The sequence below is a fragment of the Haliotis rubra genome, unplaced genomic scaffold (genome assembly GCF_003918875.1).
Source record: "Haliotis rubra isolate DU_JTF1 unplaced genomic scaffold, ASM391887v1 Scf757, whole genome shotgun sequence".
Classification (NCBI taxonomy): Eukaryota; Metazoa; Mollusca; class Gastropoda; order Lepetellida; family Haliotidae; genus Haliotis; species Haliotis rubra.
In genome coordinates, this window is record NW_025767476.1 from 220,045 (window position 1) to 238,643 (window position 18,599).

Sequence of the window (18,599 nt, forward strand, 5' to 3'; positions counted from 1 at the left end):
CAAACCTGGTATTTGTGTGGCAGTCACGGTTGGTAGGGCATGCCGATTACGCAGGTGATGGACCCGGATGTACCGATCTTGAAGGGGGGTCGTGATTCTTGGCCTTCCACTTCTCGGGCGATCGTTGGTCAAATTGAAGTTGTTGTAGCGGCTCCAAAGTCGGGATATCGTTGTTTTGTGAACATTTAGGTGCCGTGCAACAGTTCCAAAACTTTCTCCGGCTTGAACACGACCAATGGCGATATTTCGGTCGGCAGCACTCAATCGTGGCATTTTTCACACAGCTTTTCATGCGACAAATGAATGAATATAATACGAAAGCACATGGGCTTTTATACACCCCTACATTAACTGCCATTTTCATGATTTGCATGTGTTTTTTTTTTTGTGCGAAGTCACCATGAGGGTCATTTCATGCGTTGTGACGGAATAAGCAATAAAATACACTTATGCGTACAAATGCAGTTGTTTGGATGGTAATCTTCATTAATTACGTGTATAATTTCAATACATTCGAATAACATTTAGTTTGGAAGCAATAACTTCATTCAAACGAATTTTTCATATCTGAGGACAGGGGTTGCGTTTCTTTTTTGACAGAGTTTATTATCACAGCACCAGGGTTCAGCGATTTTTTAGACCTTATTAAATTAAAATATTGAGATTGAAAACGATCAGCATGAAATGGTAAACTACTGTTCGTACCTACATGTAACAAAATGGCGTGATATTTTTTTAAACACATTTATTTTCTGTAATGTGGCTCCAGGATGGCCAAGTACTTTGCAGTTGGGAATTCCTCTAATTTCCCGGGAGAGGGAATCCCCAAGGATAAGTCTCTGACCTGAAATATAAAGCAAATATATATATGCACGGCAAGTGAATCTCTTTAAAAAGATTAATTTGGGATGCTCGTTAAAATAATGAATTACTTTCAACACCCAATTGTTGGATATTGCAATGTAACACAAAAAACTTACACTGTTCTGTTTACGACTGGTTCACTTACCGTTTTTGTGTTTGCTTTCAGTTTGGTGCGACCTGTTTGTCCGATGGGAGGAAGTTCGGATCTGGCTTGGAACTGAAGTTCAAGGCCCAAAATCCCAAGTGTTGAAAGCTAGGTAGATGGATCGGTCTAAGCATCAAATAAAGCAGAAAGACTTGGGAAAACAATTTTGGTATGCAATGCTATCGTTGGAGTTCTACATCATATTGATGTCTATGTAATTTTAAAATGGCACAGTTAGTCTTGTGTGACAGCTGGAGCTTACAATTGTCAAGACAATAGATACGTATGTAATAACTGCCAAGAACATGTATCATATAAATGAGATGAAAGTACCTATTGTGTCTTGGGGCCTGCATATGCCCAGAACAATCTTCTTTATTACTCTCACAGAGGTGTGTGGTCGCACTGCAAGTATAAATGACAGGAATTCAACATTGCACGCATACAGAACATCAACACAAGGACATATTACCCGGTACTTTAAAGGGATTACTAAGTATATCGAAATTTCGAATTTTAACTATCTACATCAGGATCGGTCATTGTGTGACTTTTGAACTGGAAGAAACATAAGCGAGTTACCTCCATGATCTTTCTGATACATTTTGACCGGTGGCTCATCTGAAATCATCAAACATAGTCTGTAAAAAAATTCTCATTTGATTATTTGGTTACAGTTATGAGTAATTTCAAATAATAACCCCAAGATAACTGAAAGTTTTAATAGATACATGTGCATATAAACATCTGTTAATGACTTTAATTTAATCTAGGCACTGAGAAGGTCACATGCCTGTAGTACATGCCTGTAGTACATCCATGGAGTTCATATAATATACATGAAAATGCATTCTCTGATATGTATATATCTCAGTAGCAGAGTGCAGAACTTTATTCTTTGTTGTTGTTAAGAGTGATGTTAAGATATGTATAATAATATAAGCTGTATCCTTCTCTCGAGGGTGATTCGGTCTGATCAGGGATAATCTACAGCGTCATCTATTCTCCTTGGTGTGATGTACGCCTATTTGTAGCAGTGTTACCCGAGCTGGTAGGCGAGGGATAACACTGCTACAAAAAGGCGTCCATCAGACCGTATTACCCGAGCCGGTAGGCGAGCGATAACATTGCTACAAAAAGGCGTACATCAGACCGTATTACCCGAGCTGGTAGGAGAGGGGTAACACTGCTACAAAAAGGCGTACATCACACTGTAATACCCGAGCTTGTAGGATAGGGGTAACACTGCTACAAAAAGGCGTACATCACACCGTATTACCCGAGCTGCTAGGAGAGGGGTAACACTGCTACAAAAAGGCGTACATCACACCGTATTACCCGAGCTGGTAGGAGAGCGATAACACTGCTACAAAAAGGCGTACATCACACCGTATTACCCGAGCTGGCAGGAGAGGGATAACACTGCTACAAAAAGGCGTACATCACACCGTATTACCCAAGCTGGTAGGAGAGGGGTAACACTGCTACAAAAAGGCGTACATCAGACTGTATTACCCAAGCCGGTAGGAGAGAGATAACACTGCTAGTAAAAGGCGTACATCAGACTGTATAACACGTGCTGGTAGGAGAGGGATAACACTGCTACAAAAAGGCCTACATCAGACTGTATTACCCAAGCCGGTAGGAGAGGGATAACACTGCTACAAAAAGGCCTACATCAGACTGTATTACCCAAGCCCGTAGGAGAGAGATAACACTGCTACAGAAAGGCCTACATCAGACTGTATTACCCAAGCCGGTAGGAGAGGGATAACACTGCTACAAAAAGGCCTACATCAGACTGTATTACGCAAGCCGGTAGGAGAGGGATAACACTGCTACAAAAAAGGCAGACTACATCAGACTGTATTACCCAAGCCGGTAGGAGAGGGATAACACTGCTACAAAAGGCCTACATCAGACTGTATTACCCAAGCCGGTAGGAGAGGGATAACACTGCTACAAAAGGCCTACATCAGACTGTATTACCCAAGCCGGTAGGAGAGGGATAACACTGCTACAAAAGGCCTACATCAGACTGTATTACCCAAGCCGGTAGGAGAGGGATAACACTGCTACAAAAGGCCTACATCAGACTGTATTACCCAAGCCGGTAGGAGAGGGATAACACTGCTACAAAAGGCCTACATCAGACTGTATTACCCAAGCCGGTAGGAGAGAGATAACACTGCTAGTAAAAGGCGTACATCAGACTGTATAACACGTGCTGGTAGGAGAGGGATAACACTGCTACAAAAAGGCGTACATCAGACTGTATTACCCAAGCCGGTAGGAGAGGGATAACACTGCTACAAAAAGGCCTACATCAGACTGTATTACCCAAGCCGGTAGGAGAGGGATAACACTGCTACAAAAAGGCCTACATCAGACTGTATTACCCAAGCCGGTAGGAGAGGGATAACACTGCTACAAAAAGGCCTACATCAGACTGTATTACCCAAGCCGGTAGGAGAGGGATAACACTGCTACAAAAAGGCCTACATCAGACTGTATTACCCAAGCCGGTAGGAGAGGGATAACACTGCTACAAAAAGGCCTACATCAGACTGTATTACCCAAGCCGGTAGGAGAAAGATAACACTGCTAGTAAAAGGCGTACATCAGACTGTATAACACGTGCTGGTAGGAGAGGGATAACACTGCTACAAAAAGGCGTACATCAGACTGTATTACCCAAGCCGGTAGGAGAGGGATAACTGCTAAAAAAAGGCCTACATCAGACTGTATTACCCAAGCCGGTAGGAGAAAGATAACACTGCTAGTAAAAGGCGTACATCAGACTGTATAACACGTGCTGGTAGGAGAGGGATAACACTGCTACAAAAAGGCGTACATCAGACTGTATTACCCAAGCCGGTAGGAGAGGGATAACACTGCTACACAAAGGCGTACATCACACCGTATTACCCAAGCCGGTAGGAGAGGGATAACACTGCTACACAAAGGCGTACATCACACCGTATTACCCAAGCCGGTAGGAGAGGGATAACACTGCTACACAAAGGCGTACATCACACCGTATTACCCAAGCCGGTAGGAGAGGGATAACACTGCTACACAAAGGCGTACATCAGACTGTATAACACGTGCTGGTAGGAGAGGGATAACACTGCTACAAAAAGGCCTACATCAGACTGTATTACCCAAGCCGGTAGGAGAGGGATAACACTGCTACAAAAAGGCCTACATCAGACTGTATTACCCAAGCCGGTAGGAGAGAGATAACACTGCTAGTAAAAGGCGTACATCAGACTGTATAACACGTGCTGGTAGGAGAGGGATAACACTGCTACAAAAAGGCCTACATCAGACTGTATTACCCAAGCCGGTAGGAGAGGGATAACACTGCTAGTAAAAGGCGTACATCAGACTGTATAACACGTGCTGGTAGGAGAGGGATAACACTGCTACAAAAAGGCCTACATCAGACTGTATTACCCAAGCCGGTAGGAGAGGGATAACACTGCTACACAAAGGCGTACATCAGACTGTATTACCCAAGCCGGTAGGAGAGAGATAACACTGCTAGTAAAGGGCGTACATCAGACTGTATTACCCAAGCCGGTAGGAGAGAGATAACACTGCTAGTAAAGGGCGTACATCAGACTGTATTACCCAAGCCGGTAGGAGAGAGATAACACTGCTAGTAAAGGGCGTACATCAGACTGTATTACCCAAGCCGGTAGGAGAGAGATAACACTGCTAGTAAAGGGCGTACATCAGACTGTATTACCCAAGCCGGTAGGAGAGAGATAACACTGCTAGTAAAGGGCGTACATCAGACTGTATTACCCAAGCCGGTAGGAGAGAGATAACACTGCTAGTAAAGGGCGTACATCAGACTGTATTACCCAAGCCGGTAGGAGAGAGATAACACTGCTAGTAAAGGGCGTACATCAGACTGTATTACCCAAGCCGGTAGGAGAGAGATAACACTGCTAGTAAAGGGCGTACATCAGACTGTATTACCCAAGCCGGTAGGAGAGAGATAACACTGCTAGTAAAGGGCGTACATCAGACTGTATTACCCAAGCCGGTAGGAGAGAGATAACACTGCTAGTAAAGCGCGTACATCAGACTGTATTACCCAAGCCGGTAGGAGAGAGATAACACTGCTAGTAAAGGGCGTACATCAGACTGTATTACCCAAGCCGGTAGGAGAGGGATAACACTGCTACAAAAAGGCCTACATCAGACTGTATTACCCAAGCCGGTAGGAGAGGGATAACACTGCTAGTAAAGGGCGTACATCAGACTGTATTACCCAAGCCGGTAGGAGAGAGATAACACTGCTAGTAAAGGGCGTACATCAGACTGTATTACCCAAGCCGGTAGGAGAGGGATAACACTGCTAGTAAAAGGCGTACATCAGACTGTATAACACGTGCTGGTAGGAGAGGGATAACACTGCTACAAAAAGGCCTACATCAGACTGTATTACCCAAGCCGGTAGGAGAGGGATAACACTGCTACACAAAGGCGTACATCAGACTGTATTACCCAAGCCGGTAGGAGAGAGATAACACTGCTAGTAAAGGGCGTACATCAGACTGTATTACCCAAGCCGGTAGGAGAGAGATAACACTGCTAGTAAAGGGCGTACATCAGACTGTATTACCCAAGCCGGTAGGAGAGAGATAACACTGCTAGTAAAGGGCGTACATCAGACTGTATTACCCAAGCCGGTAGGAGAGAGATAACACTGCTAGTAAAGGGCGTACATCAGACTGTATTACCCAAGCCGGTAGGAGAGAGATAACACTGCTAGTAAAGGGCGTACATCAGACTGTATTACCCAAGCCGGTAGGAGAGAGATAACACTGCTAGTAAAGGGCGTACATCAGACTGTATTACCCAAGCCGGTAGGAGAGAGATAACACTGCTAGTAAAGGGCGTACATCAGACTGTATTACCCAAGCCGGTAGGAGAGAGATAACACTGCTAGTAAAGGGCGTACATCAGACTGTATTACCCAAGCCGGTAGGAGAGAGATAACACTGCTAGTAAAGGGCGTACATCAGACTGTATTACCCAAGCCGGTAGGAGAGAGATAACACTGCTAGTAAAGGGCGTACATCAGACTGTATTACCCAAGCCGGTAGGAGAGAGATAACACTGCTAGTAAAGGGCGTACATCAGACTGTATTACCCAAGCCGGTAGGAGAGAGATAACACTGCTAGTAAAGGGCGTACATCAGACTGTATTACCCAAGCCGGTAGGAGAGAGATAACACTGCTAGTAAAGGGCGTACATCAGACTGTATTACCCAAGCCGGTAGGAGAGAGATAACACTGCTAGTAAAGGGCGTACATCAGACTGTATAACACGTGCTGGTAGGAGAGGGATAACACTGCTAGTAAAGGGCGTACATCAGACTGTATTACCCAAGCCGGTAGGAGAGGGATAACACTGCTAGTAAAGGGCGTACATCAGACTGTATTACCAAGCCGGTAGGAGAGAGATAACACTGCTAGTAAAGGGCGTACATCAGACTGTATTACCCAAGCCGGTAGGAGAGAGATAACACTGCTAGTAAAGGGCGTACATCAGACTGTATTACCCAAGCCGGTAGGAGAGAGATAACACTGCTAGTAAAGGGCGTACATCAGACTGTATTACCCAAGCCGGTAGGAGAGAGATAACACTGCTAGTAAAGGGCGTACATCAGACTGTATTACCCAAGCCGGTAGGAGAGAGATAACACTGCTAGTAAAGGGCGTACATCAGACTGTATTACCCAAGCCGGTAGGAGAGAGATAACACTGCTAGTAAAGGGCGTACATCAGACTGTATTACCCAAGCCGGTAGGAGAGAGATAACACTGCTAGTAAAGGGCGTACATCAGACTGTATTACCCAAGCCGGTAGGAGAGAGATAACACTGCTAGTAAAGGGCGTACATCAGACTGTATTACCCAAGCCGGTAGGAGAGAGATAACACTGCTAGTAAAGGGCGTACATCAGACTGTATTACCCAAGCCGGTAGGAGAGAGATAACACTGCTAGTAAAGGGCGTACATCAGACTGTATTACCCAAGCCGGTAGGAGAGAGATAACACTGCTAGTAAAGGGCGTACATCAGACTGTATTACCCAAGCCGGTAGGAGAGAGATAACACTGCTAGTAAAGGGCGTACATCAGACTGTATTACCAAGCCGGTAGGAGAGAGATAACACTGCTAGTAAAGGGCGTACATCAGACTGTATTACCCAAGCCGGTAGGAGAGAGATAACACTGCTAGTAAAGGGCGTACATCAGACTGTATTACCCAAGCCGGTAGGAGAGAGATAACACTGCTAGTAAAGGGCGTACATCAGACTGTATTACCCAAGCCGGTAGGAGAGAGATAACACTGCTAGTAAAGGGCGTACATCAGACTGTATTACCCAAGCCGGTAGGAGAGAGATAACACTGCTAGTAAAGGGCGTACATCAGACTGTATTACCCAAGCCGGTAGGAGAGAGATAACACTGCTAGTAAAGGGCGTACATCAGACTGTATTACCCAAGCCGGTAGGAGAGAGATAACACTGCTAGTAAAGGGCGTACATCAGACTGTATTACCCAAGCCGGTAGGAGAGAGATAACACTGCTAGTAAAGGGCGTACATCAGACTGTATTACCCAAGCCGGTAGGAGAGAGATAACACTGCTAGTAAAGGGCGTACATCAGACTGTATTACCCAAGCCGGTAGGAGAGAGATAACACTGCTAGTAAAGGGCGTACATCAGACTGTATTACCCAAGCCGGTAGGAGAGAGATAACACTGCTAGTAAAGGGCGTACATCAGACTGTATTACCCAAGCCGGTAGGAGAGGGATAACACTGCTAGTAAAGGGCGTACATCAGACTGTATTACCCAAGCCGGTAGGAGAGGGATAACACTGCTAGTAAAGGGCGTACATCAGACTGTATTACCCAAGCCGGTAGGAGAGAGATAACACTGCTAGTAAAGGGCGTACATCAGACTGTATTACCCAAGCCGGTAGGAGAGAGATAACACTGCTAGTAAAGGGCGTACATCAGACTGTATTACCCAAGCCGGTAGGAGAGGGATAACACTGTTACAAAAGGCCTACATCAGACTGTATTACCCAAGCCGGTAGGAGAGGGATAACACTGCTAGTAAAGGGCGTACATCAGACTGTATTACCCAAGCCGGTAGGAGAGAGATAACACTGCTAGTAAAGGGCGTACATCAGACTGTATTACCCAAGCCGGTAGGAGAGGGATAACACTGCTACAAAAAGGCCTACATCAGACTGTATTACCCAAGCCGGTAGGAGAGGGATAACACTGCTACAAAAAGGCGTACATCAGACTGTATTACCCAAGCCGGTAGGAGAGGGATAACACTGCTAGTAAAGGGCGTACATCAGACTGTATTACCCAAGCCGGTAGGAGAGGGATAACACTGCTACAAAAAGGCGTACATCAGACTGTATTACCCAAGCCGGTAGGAGAGGGATAACACTGCTAGTAAAGGGCGTACATCAGACTGTATTACCCAAGCCGGTAGGAGAGAGATAACACTGCTAGTAAAGGGCGTACATCAGACTGTATTACCCAAGCCGGTAGGAGAGAGATAACACTGCTAGTAAAGGGCGTACATCAGACTGTATTACCCAAGCCGGTAGGAGAGGGATAACACTGCTACAAAAAGGCCTACATCAGACTGTATTACCCAAGCCGGTAGGAGAGGGATAACACTGCTAGTAAAGGGCGTACATCAGACTGTATTACCCAAGCCGGTAGGAGAGAGATAACACTGCTAGTAAAGGGCGTACATCAGACTGTATTACCCAAGCCGGTAGGAGAGGGATAACACTGCTACAAAAAGGCCTACATCAGACTGTATTACCCAAGCCGGTAGGAGAGGGATAACACTGCTACAAAAAGGCGTACATCAGACTGTATTACCCAAGCCGGTAGGAGAGGGATAACACTGCTAGTAAAGGGCGTACATCAGACTGTATTACCCAAGCCGGTAGGAGAGGGATAACACTGCTACAAAAAGGCCTACATCAGACTGTATTACCCAAGCCGGTAGGAGAGGGATAACACTGCTACACAAAGGCCTACATCACACCGTATTACCCAAGCCGGTAGGAGAGGGATAACACTGCTAGTAAAGGGCGTACATCAGACTGTATTACCCAAGCCGGTAGGAGAGAGATAACACTGCTAGTAAAGGGCGTACATCAGACTGTATTACCCAAGCCGGTAGGAGAGGGATAACACTGCTACAAAAAGGCCTACATCAGACTGTATTACCCAAGCCGGTAGGAGAGGGATAACACTGCTAGTAAAGGGCGTACATCAGACTGTATTACCCAAGCCGGTAGGAGAGAGATAACACTGCTAGTAAAGGGCGTACATCAGACTGTATTACCCAAGCCGGTAGGAGAGGGATAACACTGCTACACAAAGGCCTACATCAGACTGTATTACCCAAGCCGGTAGGAGAGGGGTAACACTGCTAGTAAAGGGCGTACATCAGACTGTATTACCCAAGCTGGTAGGAGAGGGATAACACTGCTAGTAAAGGGCGTACATCAGACTGTATTACCCAAGCCGGTAGGAGAGAGATAACACTGCTAGTAAAGGGCGTACATCAGACTGTATTACCCAAGCTGGTAGGAGAGGGATAACACTGCTAGCAAAAGGCGTACATCAGACTGTATTACCCAAGCCGGTAGGAGAGAGATAACACTGCTAGTAAAGGGCGTACATCAGACTGTATTACCCAAGCCGGTAGGAGAGGGATAACACTGCTAGTAAAGGGCGTACATCAGACTGTATTACCCAAGCCGGTAGGAGAGGGATAACACTGCTAGTAAAGGGCGTACATCTGACTGTATTACCCAAGCTGGTAGGAGAGGGATAACACTGCTACAAAAAGGCCTACATCAGACTGTATTACCCAAGCCGGTAGGAGAGGGATAACACTGCTAGTAAAGGGCGTACATCTGACTGTATTACCCAAGCTGGTAGGAGAGGGATAACACTGCTACAAAAAGGCCTACATCAGACTGTATTACCCAAGCTGGTAGGAGAGGGATAACACTGCTACACAAAGGCGTACATCAGACTGTATAACACGTGGGAGAAGTTTGGCGGTTACCGTGGCAGCGGGTAATATTTTTTCCAGTACTCACCCTCCTGGGAGGGGGTGACACGGAAACTTGTTAGAGCGTCACTGACCAATGAAATTAAAGTTAAGCATGCCTTCATACATGAAGGTAAGATAATGGGGTGAACAGTAATGTGTACTGAAATATTGTAAACATACATGTGTGATTAGATGACTTATGAAGCACATTCAGACATGCATCTTAACGTGAAAATGGTCTAAATGCAGTAGTAGTTACACAAAGTATGCCTCCAAAAACCGTTAGATACCTACTCGAATTATGGAAAGTACCTCATGCAAACAATGTGGGACACCCAAGTGGGAAGAAATAAATTTCATGAATTGAAATCAACAATTGGTTATACCTACTTGGGTTGTCAGTGAAGACGTGATGAGGTGATTTTGCGACGATATCGTATTGACCAGTCGCTTTACTCATGACTATCTGCTGAAAACTGATTGGGATGGACCTCCCACGTGTGTCTCTTGCGATGAAGTGGTCACGATCAAGCATATTCTGCTTGACTGTGTGGACTTTTCTACTGCAAGGGATGTATATTATGATACGATAAATTTAAAATATATATTTTCCCGCGTGAGCGGACATCTCATTGTTAACTACCTGAGGGAAGTTGACCTGCATCGTCAATTGTAACTTTGTAAAGAGAATAACGAATTGCTAGCTTTTGTATTTAGTGCTATGACATTTTATTTTCTTAAATCAAAATGTAATGTATATATTTATATATATATATATATATATATATATATATTTTAAATTTAACCCTTTTTGACTTTTGACTTAACATGGTAATGAATGAAACCTTGATCTCGTCACTATATGGCTGGAATAATGCCGATGTGACGTAAAGCCCAACTCAACTCAGCTCTTACCACTTACAGTAGCTTTGCTACCTGCATGGACCCAAGCTAGATTTACATCATCCCTTCAGCAATTGGCGATTGTAGTCAAAATTAGCCATACTTTAAAATAACACATATTCTACGATTAAAACCACGTGGTATGAAGAATCATTTGAATGAAATGGAACTTACATACCTTCTCAGGGGGACAATAATTTTACGCTAATTCAGCCCCATTTAAAGGTAATGCCACTAACAGTCAAAGTCACCAATTTATATTAGTATTAAAATTAGTACAATACAAACGAAACTTTATCAATTAATTCATATTTTTAAACACTCAATAATTAAATGAATAGGTACATTATTAAACAGATCCTTCATCGTTTTTACATTGAAATATTTATCCCTTGTAATGGAAAAATCAATACAGTCAAGCAGGACATGCTTGACCGTGATTCTTTCATCCCAAGGGATGCAAAACGGGGCATGTAAACTAATAATATGTGTACTAGACATATATAGTCTAAAAAAATATATATATGTGATGCATGGTTTATTATAGTTTTGACATATATTTGACTTTAAATTTTCACCTTACTAAATAAACAAATCAACGTGGAATGGCAATTTCAAAAGGCGAGACTGAATACATATCTACAGGCGCATTGCTGGGCTATGGCGTCTGAAAGTTAGTCTGAGCACGATAAAACCGCTTACAGCTGGTTACAACCAAACATGAATAACAAATGACCGTCTAGACAGATCTGGAGTCAACACTGTAACCCGAGATCGGTACATCCGGGTACTACATCTGCGTGATCGTACTGCCACGGGTGACAGCACAGCAGCCAGGGTGCCTGGACTTCGGAGGATATCCGGTCAAACTGTACGGAACAGGTTGAGAGACTGGACTGAGAGCCAGGGGATCCGACGTCGGGCCCGTCACCATGGCGCTCAACGTCCCCGTTATCTAAAATGATCCACTTGGGTGTATAGACATATCCTTTTTCTAAACTGATGCAAACATTCATTTCCTAAAGTTTATTTGTGGACGAGTTATACATGTTTGAAAATACGACATTTTCGCAACAGATTTATGGGTTATGCGTCTCTTTTTTTAATAGTATATTTTTCTTCATTTCTCTGGCTGGTTGTAATATGAGTAATAAGAGCAAGGCTTCTGTCGTGTTTTTGTTTCTCCCAGTGTGTCGTTTCAGTTTCAACCACGTGAAGTCCGTGCACTACCGTCGCTCAGACTTACGGCGGCCGACAAGCTCGTGGTGAAGCGGTCTTAGCCAGGTTATAGAACTTGGACAGACTGTACACAGGTGCGGTGGCCTGTGAGACCGATGTGGATTGGAAAGTGTTGACAAGCTGTAAGTGACTTTTTCAAGTACAAATACAACTTAAACATCACAATATTAATTTCCCATGTATGTCTGTGTAGCCGCGTTCGTGTTGTTCGGCTCTGGGCTGCCACTCAAGACGACACAAGGCAATGGTGATGAAATGAATTTTATTGAATGAAGAATGAAGCTGTTGCTGAGGTCAAACCTGAGAAGGGAAACGATGTTTCCAGCTCGGCAACAGCAAGTGGAGTCATAAAAAGTAAAATCAAGTAAACAATTTTAACAAATTTTAACAATAGTTTTAAATATCACAGTAAATATATTATCAATTTAACTACCAGGATAAGGTTATTGCACTTTTGAACAAAAATGAAAGCACATGGTTTCAGCCATGTTTATGATTCACATTAAATGTAAAGTAATGTATTTAACTAAATTTATATAATTATCAATTAAATATTACTTTTAATGTTATAATATTATTATTGCAATAACATTTTGCACCTTTTTATAGGGATTTATAAAGTAAAGAGGCAGATGGAAACAGATCAGAAAAATGGCCATACCTGAGAGGGGAAAGAATGTTTCCAGTTCAGCAACAGCAAGTGGAGTGAGGTGGAAAACAGGTGGCTAAAGGAAGTAAGGTCAGAGGACACAATAGCCAATTGGAAAGTAGGAAGCACATGAAAGGAAGTCTTTGATGTGACCTATTAATAGAAAAGGGAAAATCCCAAAGAATGGGTTACCTGGCTTAGTATTGAGAAGAAGTGAAGGGAAATGCTTGTTGACAAGGCTACATGAAACAGAAGGAAAGGGTGAAGATGTACAGAGGCGGAATTCAACGGCAAGACTCGGACAACATGGAACAAATGAACATTTAACATTTAATGATATTATGAAACATGATGAAATGAATTGTGATTTGATTTAGCATTAAAATAAAATAAAAGCACTGCTACATTCCGCATGCACTATTACAGGAACAAGTATTGGAATGAAAAGTTGCAATGCAACTTTTACTATGGGGGAACCAAATCTTTTTTACAGCTACACCATCAGATTGTCGTCCGCTGTAAGTCGGAGCGACGGTAGTGCACGGACTTCACGTGGTTGAAACTGACACGAGACACAACAAGACGACAGAAGCTTTGCTCTTACCACTCACGAATTGTCTACATATTACAACCAGCCAGAAAAAGCACAAAGTACCCCACCCCTCTTTCTCTCTTCCAGTAAGGTAAGAGTTCATCCCGTTCCCCATCGCAAATAATATTTATGAATTAATACATACTAAAATTACAAAACGAGCATGCGTGTGTATGTGCGGCTGCTTGCACTAGCCTTGACTTAACCTGGTTTTATAGTGCTAGCTCACTGAGATACCATGCCGCAGTTAAGCATGAATACCCCACTCAGAAACATTATACTGACTCCGAGCCGACCAGTCCTTGTTGTACCCATTAATGCCGAGCGCAAGGCAGGGACCAACAAGTACCATATTTTAACGTCTTGTGGTATGACACGGCCGGGGATCGAACCGCGATCTCCACTCTCCGGGCGGACGCTCTAACCACTGCACATCGGCAGCAGTTAAATAATCAGTTCATAAATTGTACATAGATGTTTTGTTGGGCTATTTTTGTCTGCCAGTCCGTCCAAGTTTTATAACCTGGCTAAGGCCGCTTCACCATAGGCTGTCCGTCCACTGTGTGTCGGTGGAACTGTAGTGCACGGACTTCACGTGGAGGAAACTGACACGACACACGCGTCAGGACGGCAGAAGTTCAGCTCTTTATACTCGGACAGTCTGTATTTTAAGAGGGTCAGTCTGAGAAATTAACAAATACACACACATGTCCCCCTTACTCTGCCATGTTTAAATTGTGCTAGTCAGTCGGGCTAGCTATGCCTGAAAGTTACTAGCCTACGTAGTCCGAAATTTGAATGAAGACACGAGTTTCACCATTAAGCTACTGATATGATGAACATTTATGTAACAGGCGTAGTTCTCTCGCTTTTGTAGAAACTTGATGTTAAGTGTGTGATTCGTCTTAGCGTTGTGTGATTTCCATTCCAACTTGCATGTTTGCCACAAGAGGGTACGTTTCAGGTATAAACATGTCAGTACACAAGCATAATGTTCCTCCACGCTGTTTCCCAGTTACGAGATGCAGCCTTGCGATTCAGGACATACAGGAAACTTCATTTCACCATTGTATTTACAAAATAGAAGAAAACAAACTCCCAACGGAATAAACAATACAAAATATATATCTAAACACAAGAATAATTCAGTATCAACAATCCCCACTTACCCCTAAACCAGTGTACATCTAACATACTATATCACTGACTTACCTCGGCGGTAGTTTATGTTCTCAAATCCACCCGTCCATCCCGTCTTCTAGCATTTACCCTTTCTATATATACTGAAAGGCAAAAGAAACGTCGTAATATTGGAAATGACATTTAAGTATTAATGGAACATTTGAGCCTATTTTTTAAAAATAATACGCTACTGAAATGCAGTACCGACTTTCATCAGAGAAGATAAACCCTCTCCATTGTGCCGCACGACAGTTTTGCCGCTGTTGTGTCCACTTGGATACGTTCCCGGCGGTGACGTTGGGTGAATATGGGTCTCCTGGCAGGATATCGACAAAACAGATTCCTGGCTTGGAGACGTCGCCGAATGGTAGGTCACTGACTGGTCGCTGGTGGTTTCCTATGGTCACCCAAGCTGTTTCTCTGGCCCTTGCGAATAGGTCTTGCACGTGTTGATGGACAATATGACGATCTGGCGACATGTTGTTACACAGGGTTGACCACTACGTGGACGGTCATCAGTGCTGCTGGTGGCGTTGTATCGCACTCTAAGACGTTCTATCGTTCGTACGCTGCAACTGAAGTCATTAGCAATGACTCGAGCATGTTGACCAGCGTGCAGACGTCCAATAGCTTGTTGTGGTTGATCTCTCGTTAACCTAGTCATAGCTGCTGTGTTCAGAAAACAAGTGAACGATTGCCATTCAAGCCGGCAATTTATGCCTGAATGCGTTTATAATGCACGTGCATCTCGATTTCAATGTTGTGTTTGTGGGAACATTTCCCTCTCCAAAAAACCAAAACATTTCTAACTTCAATCTCAAACAATACTTTATTGGGCAATGCAGGCTATACGACCACGATTCATGTTTCCTCAAACCTGACTTCTGGTGTATATTTAAAAAAATAGGTGCAAATACTCCATTGATACTTAAATGTCATTTCTAATATTACGACGTTTCTTTTGCCTTTTAGTATATAAATAATATATATATATATATATATATAATACTTACCTTAATTTTTCGATAGAAACGCATGGTTCCATCTGGGGCAGTTTTACTGTCCTTCGTCGACAGGTTTTTATAATATACATATATTACATTTCAATGTCAAATATGTTCTCGTCACGAAATGGCTGCAATATTGCCGATGTTAAATAATAACTCACTCACTCACTTACTCCATCTGGGACAAATGTAACATTGGTTCCCATGTTGTATCCTGTTCTCAGTTGGGGAAAGCTTTGATTCATTCTGACATTGGGGATTTGGTTTGGCCGCTGGCTAAGTACAACGTACGCTTCCTTAAACTCACTGTATCTGCCACGGAGGTTGACTTCTTTGAATTTTACATTCTGGTTGGTCTTAAATAATAGAAATGAAGTCAGTTAATAGTGTATAGATTATTGAAGTTTACACAAATGTAGTTTTGCAATGGTTTTGTAGTTTATTTAGTTAATGGGTGGATCATTGTTGGTGATGCATCTTTGATAATGTAATGTAAATGTATGTTATAGATTGTAATAAATTATGATGTCATAGCGCCTATATGTAGATTTGTAATTTTTGTAAAATAATCATGTATACAAGACATAGATCACAGATATTTTTAGATTATGTATAAATTATTACAGCTTTGACAGATAGTTCACCCTAGTTCAAATTCTAATTTCACCTTATTACAATTTTCATACCTTAAGTACTTTCGGAAATAGAAAAAAAACTGTATTTTCTCATTTATCTCTACAATTTATGCAGTTGATATGTGAAAGTGTGATATATCTGTTAAACTATGTTCAGCCTAATTACAATCTCAGAGGCAGGGAGTTAGGAAACGTAGAAACAGGACTTTACTGAGGAGAGATTAGTGCAGAAATGAGCAATGCGTTTTTTTCTAAGTCCAAAACGACTTACTTGGAACAGACCATGGCTTTATGCAAATTAGCGTGCGACGATATTGTATTACAAAGGTCATGTTTTAAATGCCCAATTTGAAATTAGACGTAGCTTCATTATAAACGATAGCTGACGTAAAAAATAATAACTTTCATGCTAAAACTATTAATGATGTAGTTGCCATGGAGTCTCACTATCACTATAAAATGAAAAAGTTAGGAGGGTTCGTCTCAAAAGCAAAACCTGGACAGGTGTCGCAGACGATCGTTGGGGTCGGGCTGGGGGATAGAGATATCAGCTAAGATAAGATAATCCTGTAGGGCAATTATACTGGGGAGGTACACGACACGTCATAACAATTTACAAACAATATCCAGTCCTGTCGATCTTCGGGTGGTCATGCCACCTATATATTTTGAGACATTTAGTACGATGCGTTTATATGGTTATCAAGTATCATACTCTTTCACATATCTCAACATAAACTTTAAGAAAGAAAGACAAGTACGAAGTTAATCAATAGATGAGACATAATCACAGTCAACACACATGAAAAAGCACAAAATATATTTGAGATGACCCCTTGTGCCTGTACGCAGCATGTGCATTTCATGCCAGGTGAGTCGACAGTCCGTCGTCATACTTGGTTGGGCGACCTTATTGCCATCTATAGTCTGATTGTTTTCAGCAGCTATTCGTATTTTTTTTAACACATATCTACAGGCGTATTGCAGTGCTGCCATATGGCAGAAGATGAGAATTGAAAGTTTCAAAAGCCTTCACAAACTTCAGTGCCAGAGTATTACTGGTCGAGAGAATGAGGGGCGGGGTGCGTCTGAGAGTGATCATATATTTGGTTCGTTTCTGTCGCTTGTAATATGTAGACACTTCGTGAGTGATGAGAGCAAAGCTTCTGCCGCCCTGTTGTGTCTCCCAGTGTGTCGTGTCAGTTTCAAGCACGTGAAGTCCGTGCACTACCGTCGCTCCGACTTACGGTGGACGACCAAGCTGATGGTGAAGCGTCCTTTAGCGGGATATATAACTTGGACAGACTGTGCACAGGTACGGTGGACTTTGAGGCTGTGATACACTGGAAATCAAAATAACCAAGACCCGGGGTGTTGATAATGATTCATGTATACACAAAGAAAAAAGTTTAGCACCCCCGATATTTTTGATAATTTTTCCCCCATTATTTAAAATAGTAACACAAAGTATAATTGAGCCTGAGAATGAACAAGTTTCCCATGCTTCGCTAACTTGGACATGTTAAATTAATTAAAATCTGAAAACATTCAAAAATTGACTCGTGTCGAGATGGTGTCTTGCTGAACTAAATCGCTCGAGACACGCGGTATTGAGTTCACGCCACGGTCAGCATGTATTGCACGTGCTTAATCGCCAATCTACCTGTAGCAACCAAGTGTATTGTCTAGATTCCCTGCCCCGCCTACTTGTCACAGAGAAACTACTGGTACAGAGTATTTGTCTACATTCCCTGACCCACCTACTTGTCACAGAGAAACTACTGCTACAGAGTATTCGTCTACATTCCCTGCCCCGCCTACTTGTCACAGAGAAACTACTGGTACAGAGTATTCGTCTACATTCCCTGCCCCACCTACTTGTCACAGAGAAACTACTGGTACAGAGTATTCGTCTACATCCCCTGACCCACCTACTTGTCACAGAGAAACTACTGGTACAGAGTATTTGTCTACATTCCCTGCCCCGCCTACTTGTCACAGAGAAACTACTGGTACAGATTATTTGTCTACATTCCCTGCCCCGCCTACTTGTCACAGAGAAACTACTGGTACAGAGTATACGAAGCAGGACCTGAGTTTAGGCATTTGGTTTGCCACACAGAAAAAGGAGAAATATAGCCTAGTTGCTCACAAGAAGGCTTAAACCACTCCACTACCGCAAACAGATGGTGTACAAATTCTTCCGGTTGTATTTCAAGCGTGTGGAGTACGAAATACATAATTTTGCCAG

General features: G+C 43.0%; 1 long non-coding RNA gene across 1 annotated transcript; it reads right to left on the minus strand.

Annotated features, from left to right (window-relative positions):
- Positions 1 to 763: 763 nt before the first annotated feature.
- On the minus strand, positions 764 to 1,761 carry LOC124260247. Its single transcript, XR_006894035.1, has 3 exons — positions 1,592 to 1,761; positions 1,010 to 1,081; positions 764 to 844 (listed from the first exon to the last, which is right to left on the minus strand). It is a non-coding gene; the product is annotated as an uncharacterized LOC124260247 (long non-coding RNA).
- Positions 1,762 to 18,599: the final 16,838 nt, after the last annotated feature.